A 13261-nucleotide genomic window follows, 5' to 3' on the forward strand; every position below is an offset into this window, starting at 1 on the left:
ATCCGCACTTGGCCAGCGTGGTGGATCACCAAATTCTTCTCATTCTGAGAGAGGATCCATTCTTAGAAGTGAACCATCAATGGGATCATATTGATGATGAAGAATGGCATTACCTAACAAGGTTTTTGGGCTTAAAAAATTTGAGAACCTTAAGTTGATAGCTCATAGCAACGGGCAGCAAAAGGTCATTCCGTCTAGTGGACAGTCCCAAACTTTAACGCTCGTTGGAAGTTGGAACGCTTATACCACCGGCACCACATAGAGACGCAAGCTCTCTTTACGTACCTATTATACCTATACCCTATTAAATAGGGGGTGTTCTTAATGAGTCGTTTGACCTTATTCCACCCGCCCTTTTCTACAACCAAATCGCACGCCACCATAAGAAATTTATCCCTCACCAGTCACCATCTGGGTACTTAGTGTACTGTTGTGTCAAATCTTTTTTTCAGCACATAACTACAAATTGTGGAACCAACTCACTTTAACAGTGTTCTCACTTGATTTCAACATAGGATTACTCGAGGGGCGGATCAACAAACTCCTGAAAAGTAGGTAACGCATTGGTGGTTCGTTCGGTGGTGCTGCAAATGTTCATGGGCTAATCACTTAATATTAGGTGACCTTTGCGCGCTATTTAAATATTTAAAAAAAACATTTTGTATATACTTAGTACTCGTATAACTGCAGTTGTCGCGCGAGAAAAATCCACCCTGTTGTATGATGTTATTTGATCTGAGCCAATTCCAAAAGTAGTTTTCAAATGGGGAACTGAAACAGGGTCCCTTTACTTGAATGGCTAGAGTTCCTAAGGATCAAAAGCTCTACGTTAAAAATCGACAGATTTTAAATTTCTTCGACACCATAACATCATTTCGGAACATTAACGCATCGATCGTGTGCTCGTTAAAAACGAATGGCATTTTATCACGATGGGTAGGACGACCTTTGCTATCGGACCTCGTTTTCTACGAGTATATAAATACTAGACATATAGAAGGTAGATTCCTTTACGCAGCGTTTCTATGCCATTTTCAAATTGATTTTTAGTCACTGGTCTCACTAACTTAGAAGTAAGTAGGTAGGTGCTAATGTCATTTTTAGGGTTCCGTACCTCAAAAGGAAAAAGGAACCCTTATAGGATCAGTTTGTTGTCTGTCTGTCCGTCTGTTTGACCGTCTGTCTTCGTATGTGTCAAGAAAACCTATAGGGTACTTCCCGTTGACCTATAGAATCATGGGTAGGCAGGTAGGTCTTATAACACAAGTAAAAAATCCCGAAAACCATGAATTTGTGGTTATATGTATCACAAAAAAATTAAAATTTATGGTTATTAACAAATACCTAATTAGTATTTTCAACTTCCAAAGTAAAATTACTATACCTACCAAGTGCGCTATCATAATATTATGGAAGGCCTTTATCTTCTATAAGAGATTTTTTAATGCATGATAGTTTTTAATTTATCATGCAAAATGACGAAAAATTACGACCGTGGTGCGGAAGACTGCAAATCCGTCACTGTACCTTTCATAAGTGGCACATACTATCTCTAAGTAAGTATATGAAATAAATAAATTCATATTCAAGGGTTGAAATTCAACTAAAGACCGTTAGAGCGGCGCCGTAGTGTCGTGGTCTGCGATGCCCTGTCTCGGGTTACCTTACATTGGTCTAGATTCTATTTACAATTCAGTTTCATTTCCTTTGCGGTCACACAGCTGAGTACGATTTAAGATTATATGCCATATTTTATTCCCTTTACGGTTTTAGCTCGTGTAACTTATACTATACTTATACTTAGATAAAATAGAATTAAAAAACTACAGGTAGGTCTTAAAGGCAAGTTTTTTACAAAAGGTAGGTATGTAATTACTAATTAGTTAATCACCTACAAACTTAGTTCAAACTTCAACTACAGATTAGATGGGTAATTATAAAGATAACTAGGTAATAATAACATTCTCTACTAAAACGCATTTTTACGATAGGAGCGGTTGCGCACTGATCCGGTCCGAATCCGTGAAAATACTTATTATACATATATTAAAAATTTGGACCGAATTCGGGTATTGCACATTTCGGCTTGCAATGAAGAGTGATGGTTAATTTTGTAATGTGTGTAAATAGCTAAGTAGGGAGGTAACTACATATTTTGCAAGAGAACGTGCTTTGCATGCTTGCGTTACCAGGGACATAATGCCCAAAGGCATGATTTCTGTGCATTTTATACTTACTTATATCAAGAATGAATGAAAAATTGAGTAAGTATAATTACTTAAGTAGGTTCTGTTTGTATATGAAAAATATATAGAATAGAATGCATATTTATTCAAATAAACTTTTACCTCCACTTGCTCGTAAACTGTTACTTTACAAAAAAAAGGATTTCATTATAGAGGATTGTAATTGGGTTTTTACTGGCCGCATTTCCAAGAGGACTCTAATGGAAATTGCTGGACAGTTTCGTACTGATGATAATTTATGTATTTTGTTTTAAATTTTTTATTATTTATTTATTTATTAATTTTTTTAACTTTTTTTTTCAAACAAGACCGTCACGTTCGAATTGGTGTGTTACTCGGTACCAATACTCGTTACCAATATTACTCGGCCAGTAATCGCTTTATTTCAGGCCTGGACTGTAATGTACAATTACGTTTAGATCAAAATCACATAGCTAAAAAGGTTATCTCTTGGACTACCACACAGGCTAAAGAACGGGTTTCTGCGTGCACACACGCCGTTTAAAACTAAATAAAATGTTACGAAAAACGAAAATTCTAAAAAATTACACAGCGGTTTTGCATGCGCAACGATGGCATTTATTTTGGTACATTCATTGACAAATTCGCCCGCATTTGACAGGAAATGTGTACTTCAAATACCATCGAATCCAAGAGTTTCAACAGTGGCTCATTAACAATTATCTATACGAAAAATTTACCCATACATGAATACGAGTACATACTTGCATACAAGGTCTCGAATTATGCGCGTTTGTCACTTGTATTGTATTTTCTTCAATTCAAATATGTCGTGGGAGAAGTCTGCATAACCTTCTAATACTGCATAGTTAATTATAGCTCGCTAATAGAGCCTCGATAGCTCAACGGTTGAGGAGCGGACTGAATTCCGAAAGGTCGGCAGTTCAAACCCCACCCGTTGCAATATTGTCGTACCCACTGGCACAAGCTTTACGCTTAATTGGAGGGGAAAGGGGAGCATTAGTCATGATTAGCATGGCTAATATTCTTCTAAAAAAATAATAGTTAATTACTAGTAACTAGTAAGTGTGTATAAGTAGGTACTTAGTAGAAGATGATATTCTGTAAAAATCCAACTCAGGTTTACAAGTACGAAGAGCTAGATTAGAGAATAGGTAAATTAACGTAAAAGAGTTAAGATAGGTACAAACTAGGATTATTTTTAACCCCCGACCCAAAAAGAGGGGTGTTATAAGTTTGACGTGTGTATCTGTGTGTCTGTGTATCTGTGTATCTGTGTATCTGTCTGTGGCATCGTAGCGCCTAAACGAATGAACCGATTTTAATTTAGTTATTTTTGTTTGAAAGGTGACTTGATCGAGAGTGTTCTTAGCTATAATCCAAGAAAATCGGTTCAGCCGTTTAAGAGTTATCAGCTCTTTTCTAGTTTTCTTGTAGAAAAGAAGGTTAGATAACCGTTAGGTTCATAATATTATGTCAATAGACAAATGTCAAGCTGTCAAGATGGACGTTGCCTAAATACATAATTATTTATTTGAAAATGATGTTTTGGAAAACTCAAATACTTTGGATCGTCGGGGGTGTTATAAATTTTTAATTTACACTTGTTGTAACTTCAAATTTAATTTGGTTTTTTGCAATTTGTAATTAATACCACAGAGTAAGCTTGTGACATTCTAATCCCGCCAATGGCAGTATCATCTTCACAGGATTACATAAAAATCTTTACTTGAAAGTGTTCATTTTATGAAACTAGTTAAAATAATGAGTTTGACATGAGTTACTCACAAATTAGTCGATACTATAACTAATTTCATAAACTGGATCCTTTCAAGTAAAGATTTTTATATAAACCTTTGAAAATGATACTGCCGTTGGCGCAATTAAAATGTCATAAGCCTACTTTGTCGTATTAATTTACAAATTGCGAAAAACCAAATTGAAGAATTTCGCGGGCAGGCCCGTGTCATGCACCTTAAAGTAAACTAAAGAAAACTAAAGTATAGATGCACATCAACTGTTTACCAGACGAATAAAACTCGTATCTAATTATTTAATTCAATTAGCTCAATAAACTAACCAAGTAGAAAACTAAATCAAACATTGTTAACTATAAAACCTAGTCATTATATTTTATCAAACCAACCATGTGCGTCATGTAGCGTCATTGGACCAATAGGCTATATTCGATAACGCTTATTTGCCCAAGTGTGAGCCAAGGATCTGTTTTGTTCAATGCAATAAGCAATAACAAGGCTAACCAATTGCGCTCATAAGTCACCTCGAATCGTGTAAACGATACTTTAATTTTTGCAGTTCAATTCGGCAAGGTATACTTTTTTTGGTCACATTTTATTATGGCACAACAATCGAGTGACATTATAAATTAACATTGTAATTCATATATTTTTTAATATACAAAAAGCGAGGAAACGCGCAGGCAGGTCACTTGATGTTAAGTGATTACTGCCGCCCATGAACATTTGCAACACCAGAAGAACCGCCAATGCGTTGTAGGCTTTTCAAGAATTTGTTGATCCGCCTATTGAATTATCCCATGTTGAATTCAATTCCACAACGTTTGCACTTAGGGCGCTGGCTTTAGATGTATCGAGGGACTCGATAGCGAATTTCGTTTTCGAAAACTAAAAACTGGTAATTACCAAGCTAATAACACTGTATTACAAGTGTATTGTTGTACACCCCCGACAAGTGAAGGTTACAGTAACTAGAAAAGAGCTGGTAACTTTCAAACGGCTGAACCGATTTTCTTGGATTAAGGCTAAGAACACTCTCGATCAAGCCACCTTTCAAAAAAAAAACTAAATTAAAATCGGTTCATTAGTTAAGAGCTACGATGCCACAGACAGATACACAGATACACACGTCAAACTTTTAACTCTCCTCTGTTTGGGTCCGGGGTTAAAAATAACCACAGTAGTGCGACGCATTTGATCTCGTCATAAATGACGACCATGACACCCTTGAACATAGGGCCCTAACTACGTAAGCCAGTTGGGGTCGCTCCTTTGCCCCGCACTTATTCGTTTCGTCGAACCTCTGTATGTAACAATATCATATCCTCACTTTGTGCTACTAGTCACAAGCATGTTGTAAATTGTTTCGAGCGCAAAAACTAAATGTCACATCGTTCTCAACCAGTTAAGTGAAACGATGGTTTCCTTTTTTACACGCACCAAGATCAAGATTACTTTTCAAACAGTCGTTTAGCTGGATTGTCGGAACTAGATCTACGAGTAGATGTTCTGGTGAGAACTTTTTGCACCATCATAATGTCTTAGATCTCGCTATTGGAATGTGTAACTATTTCTATTATACACAATCTCCAAACTAAACTAAAATGGCAGGTCTAAATGTATTAATCCCTTTCATAATGCAACCTGGTTCTGGTGAGAACTTTTTGCGCAATCGTAATGTCTTAGATTTCGCTATTGGAATATATAAAACTATTTCTGTTAGACACAATCTCCAAACTAATCTAAATGGCAGGTCTAAATGTATTGCTATCCCTTTCATAATGCAATCCGTGGAAAAGGAGAGCACTAGATTTAGTCCTGTCAATTTAGTTTAGTTTAATTGTGTAAATACTCGTACAACAGAATTAGCCACAATGGATGTTTAGTGTAAAATAACTGGTTCACATTACTCCAGGAACATTCTAGTTTTGCGATCCAGCTGAATTTACTTTCCATTCCAGCGCGTCTTATCCGTCCTGACTTGAATTGACTCGTCCGGCAATCCAATGTCGTTCCAGTCCACACTCCAGTGTTTGCTCTCTTTTTTCCAATTCCAGATTTCAATTATTTATTTCCACTACTGCGGTTTTAGTTCATATCTACAAAAAATAATGCCCGAAAATCTGGCATGTCGCACTTAGACGACGCGCGACACCATCCATTCCAATTTCCAATAAGGCTGGATTCAATTTATGACTGGAATAATGTAAACTGGTCGTAAGTACTTTGTTTTATCTACCAATGTCTCGGAACATTACATTTTAAATCTTTGGTCAATGCCCTTTGTATTGCGACTGTATTATTTGTTTACTTCTTTTTACTTGAATCCAGTTTTAAATTTATAAGTTATATTATATTATGCCTTTTAAAAAGTAACAATATTTTTCGGCAAAATCAATATTGTCCTTCATGTTTTATCATTTCATTTGATATAGTTTCTTTCTTTGCACCTATGTTATCATATATCAACCACGTTCCTAATTTTAAGTCTTTTCTGTATTTTTATTTTCAGTGCTTATAATTTTGTTTTTATTCCTTTCTTAAAATATTGTATGGTATGAAATTATAGTCAGCGAATATGTCTCGGATCCAGAATCCAGATGTCATCACTGGCAACACGCACTGTTCGAAGACTTTGGTCTTCAAGCACTGAGGAATTTTGAACGAGAAGACATCTCGGAGCTTCCCGAACGCTTCCCGAGCCGAGCTCGATTTGGCGAGTAAACTTTTTCTCAAATTTGGACCTACCTAGCTGAACTGATCATTTTCAAAATTTAAAAGCCGGGTTAGCCGTAACAGAAAAAAGAAACATAATTAAGGAAACTTGAACAGCAAGGTACTAGGCATAGGCAGCCCTATATAGAAGTCGCGTTGACACCGTTAAGGGTACCACGCTTCATGGCGTAGCACACAAAGGACGTACGACGTCTATCACCGTGCTTAGTATTCATTGAACGTCTCGGAGCAGCTAATTATCACGCGTGCAGCATTTAGATCACATAACCGAATGGAAAATCAGAGGAACTTTATACATGATACTATAGCATAGCGATATAAAGAAAAGATAACTATTGACATTAGGTGCTACATATTTTTAAGCTACAATTTCTTCGCAGAAGTTTAGTGTTGTGTCCTAACATGATGTGGAAAACGTTGAACCGTGATTTCTACATAAATATCATCATTTGATAGAAATAGAAATATTACGGTATTCGCACAGAGGTCTTCATAAGTATCTTATTCATCAAGAAATTGCAAATATATACGATTATGGTGAGTATAACGGTTAGTAAAATTAAATTTTTAACATTGCTAATCAGGGTATAAAATTATAGATGGAAAGAAAGATGCTTCTAGATACAGAAGCTACCTGCGAACTTTAATACTGGTATATTTACTTAGTATTACCGAGTTAGAAAGGAGATTTATTTCAGTAGCACAGAATAGATAATATGTACATAGTAAATACCTACTGCAATAGCGTCTTAATGTCTTTATGATTCACCGGAAAGGAATTGCAAATTCTTCGATTTATGACGATCGATTGCAGGGGCATGAATTTTAATTAAAAGTGTTTTATCTCTAACTAAATACGGACTTAAGGTAAATTTTTGTTTAAAGGAATTATATATTGCAAGTTGCAACCGCAGTCTGTCAACGTTCAAAGGATGCTCCCTTTAAGGAGAGAACCTTGATTCGAAGAAATAAATTTACATGTATGCTCAGTACTCAGTAGGCTACATTTTATTTGCTTACTTACGATCAAATGCCGAGAATGTTTTTGATATGAGTTAGTATAGTAGGTAAAGTATCATCAAAATCTTTGAAAGACAAAAAAACATATGATATCAATCACATAGTCCATTGATTACATAACTTTAACTTTGGCTGAAATAATCATTTGGAGTAAAAATTTGGGTCCTATGTTACAGAATATGTTTCCGTTACTATCAAGTTCTTTTCTTTTATTTCGTTATTAGATACTTTAGATTGTTTGGAAAAATTGATCAACAAATATCTTAAGCATACTCAATACAAAATTGATTAATTTTAAGTAACATAAAGTTCTGAGAATTCTAAGAATATTTTTCGTCTTGCATTATCCTGTTTCGTCATAAACACATATGTCACAGTTACTAACTTAATTATTAAGTCATGTTTTAATGCCTAATGTTTTAATAACTTAAATTGATTATTTCAAAAAGTGGCCCAGCAGAAATCATAGAGTGCCAGACGAAAATCCATCCATATTCCATACCAATATTATAAATGCGAAAGTGTGTCTGTCTGTCTGCTAGCTTTGCACGACCCAACAGTTTGACCGATTTTGATGTTTGGTACAGAGTTAGCTTATATCCCGCGGACGGACATAGACTACTTTTTATCCCAGAAAATCAGAGTTCTCACGGGATACGTAACAGGCCCATCAATTGACCCGATCGGTATGAAATTTAGTACAGAGGTAGCTTGCATCCCGGGAATTGACATAGGTAAATTTTATCCCGGAAAATTAAAGAGTCCCCACGGGATTTTGAAAAACCTGACCACGCTGACGAAGTCGCGGGCATCATCTAGTATTATAACAATGACGGCTGGAGGCTGGAGCTCGTTTTTCTCACAAGACGATTCATTGTTATTGCCTCCAATGCTCGCCTCGTCGAGTACACAGGCATGACACAGTTTTTACGCTGTCGCCCATATGGTTTTAATTTAAAGCTTACGAATGCGTATTGAATGTCTTGTAAGCATCTTGTAAGCTTTGCAGATCTGATACATACAGTTTTAAAAGTCTTATATTATTGATTATACCTACTGTGAAAGGACCCTTGCTATAGAGTCTTTACTTGATCGGACCAGGAAGTCTGATTTATGGTCAGTTTTTCAATCGCCAATAATAATGTTTCAATTTTGTACTGGAAATCTGCCAAAATATCATTTAATTGGCGAAAGAAATGATGTTTTGTCGTTGATTCCAACCACTGCTCCTCCAAGTTTATCATGGCCACCTAAAGAGATTCATGAATTTTGGGATGGTTCTGTAATTTTATTTTTCTCTAAGTGGCTATTCCTGTTTCTACTTTGTTCTGTATTTGATGTTAGTAAATTTTTTTCATCTTCTCCCTAATTTCTATACATTTCAAACATCGATTCTCTTTTCTTGTTCCCATTGTTACATTTTTCAATCATTGTTTCTCTATCCTCGTAAGTTCTTCGGTTACACAGTGATTGTTCTATTCTATACGTAATTTGATAAGTTCAATGAAAAGGACATTTATATAGAAGCCCTATTAGGCATTGTTTTGATTAAACAGGGTCTTCTCAATTTGTCTTGAACGCATTAAACGCTTAACTGTTTTAATCTCCCGGACTTAAACGATTATCCTATCTATTAGGAGACATTGTTGTGTTTAAATTTTTGCTGAGCCTGAAACTAATCGGAGTACGTTTTGTTTATGTTATTTTATTGAAATCAAATTTGAATTTAAAATTCTACATAAGGTAAGAACAATGAATGATTACTGCTTGCTTATTACGCAAAAGATCGCTTCCCAAAGACTTTCTCTGACGACGTAACTATTACTATGAAAATATTCACCATTAGCAGTTATTTAATTTATTAGAAATACATTTTATAAACATTTCAAGAAAATGCAACTAGAAAAAATGGATTGGGGCTTCAACTAACCAAGAGCAGAAGTTAATGACGGGAAAGTAAAGACACTTTAGTCCTTACAATGCAACTGTTGGCAATTTTCATTGCCACCTCTCTAAGTGAATAAAAATTAACAAGAATGCTTTCAATCTCATTTTTACTCATTTCTATATTTTTGGAGTAAGCAAAGAAGTCGTTATAATGAGTAGGTAGCTAAAAATAATATACTTTATTGACCAAATATTGCAATTGGCACACCGAACCAGCTCGAATAAGATAAAGTAAAAAACAACAACGGAGTCTGGGTGCAAGCGGCGTTATCGCTAAGAAGCGATCTCTGCGCTCTTCCAGCCAAGTTCAGACAACCTTGTAATGCAGAACATCATACTATATGAATATATTTGTAGTAGATTATAGTTAATAGTAGTTCTAATCTGTCACAGACTTGTCGGATTAAATATTATTGATCAGTGTATTAGAGAAGAGAAGCGTTAATCTTAATATTATCTGACATTACTTCGGTAAGAGTCGAAATCGAGTCGATTTTTACGAAATCGAAAAATCGGCGTTTAGTCGAGTTGTATGTGGAATGATCTGGGAACCTACTACATTATTATGTCAAGAGAACTTCTACCATTATGTGATTAATGAAATGGGTCCACGAGTCAAGAGTCATGACCTTCAGCAACGAGGAATACGACTATAAAAAAGAAGGAAATAAGTATTTATTTAAATTCTAAATGCATTTTAAATAGAACAAAAATTATACCAAACATATAATGTAGGTATATATAATATTATTAAATCCTAAACGAATACTGGGTTACATTCCTGATGAGTTACTGCTTAATTAGTATTAAATGACCGTTTAATAGGTTAACGAGTGCTAGTAAAGAGGAGTTGGTAGACGTGTTTTAAAAATCTGTTAGACCCAGTTATATGAGGTCGATGTACTGGCAGCGGCCGCATCACCTTTTAACCTATCAGGTTTAGATTTGTCTAAGACTGGCTCCACTTTTTTTTGCGATATTGCCTTGTGCTTGACGACAATCATGCCTGATCACTTTTTAAGCAATCAGGTTTATTATTGTGTCAATCTAAAGCTTTTTTTTGCAATCTATACTAATTGAAGTATCTGTCTGTAATTTCGAAATAACTACCTACCTAATAATAAGCTAATAATATGGTTATTTGAACTTTACCATAACTGAATCACACATTTTTAAAATTTTTGTCTGTCTGTCTGTTTGAACGGGCTAATCTTCGGAATAGATGAACCTATTTTGACGGGACTTTCACAGACAAATAGAGGATTAATCAAGGAGTAACCATAGGCTACTTTTTTTACCGACTTAAAAAAATGTAGGAGTTGTGTTTGTCTACCTATGTACACTGATATCTCCGAGATTTCTGCACCAATTTGCTTAATTTTCTAATTATCTAATTTTTGAATCGATAGAGCAACTTTGCGACATTGTTCCTTAAAAAAATTTGGAATCCAACTCTTCAATCCTGATGCTGCAGGGGATCGGACCAATCCACGCGGGTGGAGCTGCGGGCATCATCTAGTTACTAGTATAACAATATAATACCTATGCCCACGACTGTCACATACACGGCTGCCAAAAAAAGAGTGCAATGTTTTCAGGACTCATGTATGTGAGTTTCTTTGAACCACAAATAATGTAGGTAATTCACCATGAGCTGCTCTATAACAAATTTTCTATTGAGTAATTAAACTGGTGAAATTTTTGGTCCTTCGAACCGTTCATGAAATTTTTTTTCTTTACACTAGACTTTACTTTTTTCTTTACTAGCACGTAGGTAGCGCCTAATTTTCTAATGTTTTAATGCTATAAAAACAATGTTGTAACTTGTAATGTAATGTAAGTAATATTTATGATAATATTCTTATTTCTTAATCTCTCTCTGTCGAATCGAACATGGTTTAAAACACGTTCGGAAGCGTCGTGTGTATAATTAGGTGACCCTGAAATGTCACTATGCTTCAAAGACCCTTGCTTATCTTAGTACAGCTTAACATTGCATAAGTTGTTTTGTTTGTATACTTAATTTATCATTATCAGTGCCTATTCTTATAAATCAGATTACATATTATGCTTCATTTAAATCCCATTTTTACCTAAATATGTTAGACCGTTTATTTACCGCTGCCGCTTTAGCAGTGGCTGTTTATAAATTTTAAAAAACATAACCTAAATTATGTCAACAATCAACAATATTTTGTATTTTTAAACTGCGCTCCAGCTAAAGTTTAAAAAAAAATGATAGATCCATAGAATAGATCACAATATGTTAACTTTCACACTAACACAATTTATAATAATAGCAAGTTTAGCCTGAGAAAGTGACAAGTTAACAAGACACTAAGTAAAATTTTCGTTACACTGGGTATCTCGGCGTCAGACACTAAAACACAAACTAAAAGCTTAAACACCACACAAAATAAATCCGATCAACAGCTGTATGGACGCAAACACACCATTATTAAATACAAAAAGTTCGTTTCGTTTTAAATAAAAAGTTCGAAATAAACACCGGCCAACGGGACACGTCCGTGGCCAACCGTGGCAAGCAAACTTGACTCGTTATTCGGTCGCATAAAATGTCTGGTCTTGCATTTCTTTCTATAACACGATTAATTGAAAGACCCTCCCGTGATGTAGTTAATGCTAAGACCACTGTAGCGTATCATAAAAGTCGCATTATACTACGAGGAAAACAGTCCCCGCGTCAGAAGGAGACAACGTATATTTTTAATGTACTAAATCTTATAAGTGAAACAGAGAAGGGTTTCATTTTGCGCGCTGGTACACGACAAAGGTATACAAAAAATAATCCGTCACGTGTGAGATTTTACGTCGCATCATTATTCAAATTTCCAGCACGATAAGAAGAGCTATATTTCCAATGACATAGAAATCAAATTGCTTTGATTTATTTCAGAGTAATTTATACAGCGGTGTATAACTTAATGGCGGGAATCTATAGCTCAATTCAAATTTAGTAAAACGTAACAGCATAGAAATGATGCCGAGCTGTACCTGGTGGAAGGGAACTGTTTAGTTCCCTTTCATTCAACTGGCGATCACAATAGATCAATTATAGACAATAGTGTATTATCTATGCTCTTATCGATCGACAACGATCAACGTAATACAGGACCTATTTATGAGTCCTGCACACTCCCAACAAGAAGAACAAACCATAGACAATTGAAATGTGAAAAAACAAAATACACTCAAGAATCAGAATGCACCCAAGTTTGAACTTAAAGTTAAGTAACTAATTAACTAGTTTAATAAATAAATAATATTAAATAAAATATCTTTAAACTGTTTGAAAATAAAGATATTTTATTTATTATTTATTTAAAGTTCTGAACTCGGAAAAAGTTCGGAAAGTCATAATGGTTTAATCTTCAATCCAAATCCAAATAGTTATTCAGTACGATAGACCAACTTCAGCACGTTTTATTCCTAAAATACCTATGTAAAAAAACTCATTCTCCCATTATATTCTGCGAAATGCACAATTGATTCATCCTTTACTACCAACTTTTACTTAGCAATTTAAATAGAGATTTTTTCCCAATGTAATAA

General features: G+C 35.0%; 1 protein-coding gene across 13 annotated transcripts in view; it reads right to left on the reverse strand.

Annotated features, from left to right (window-relative positions):
- LOC123871105 (cytospin-A-like) overlaps window positions 1–13261 on the reverse strand; it is a 72709-nt gene that overhangs the window by 27477 nt on the left and 31971 nt on the right. For 2 of the 13 annotated variants that reach the window (XM_045914691.1, XM_045914688.1), the window contains exon 1: window positions 12142–12273. The exons of 8 other annotated variants lie outside the window; for them this stretch is intronic. The gene's annotated coding sequence lies outside the window, so the exon portion shown is untranslated. Of the gene's footprint in view, window positions 1–11971; window positions 12274–13261 lie in introns of those variants that run through there. 3 more of the 13 variants (XM_045914687.1, XM_045914690.1, XM_045914689.1) reach the window with 2 other exon arrangements.

The sequence above is a fragment of the Maniola jurtina genome, chromosome 13 (genome assembly GCF_905333055.1).
Source record: "Maniola jurtina chromosome 13, ilManJurt1.1, whole genome shotgun sequence".
Lineage (NCBI taxonomy): Eukaryota > Metazoa > Arthropoda > Insecta > Lepidoptera > Nymphalidae > Maniola > Maniola jurtina.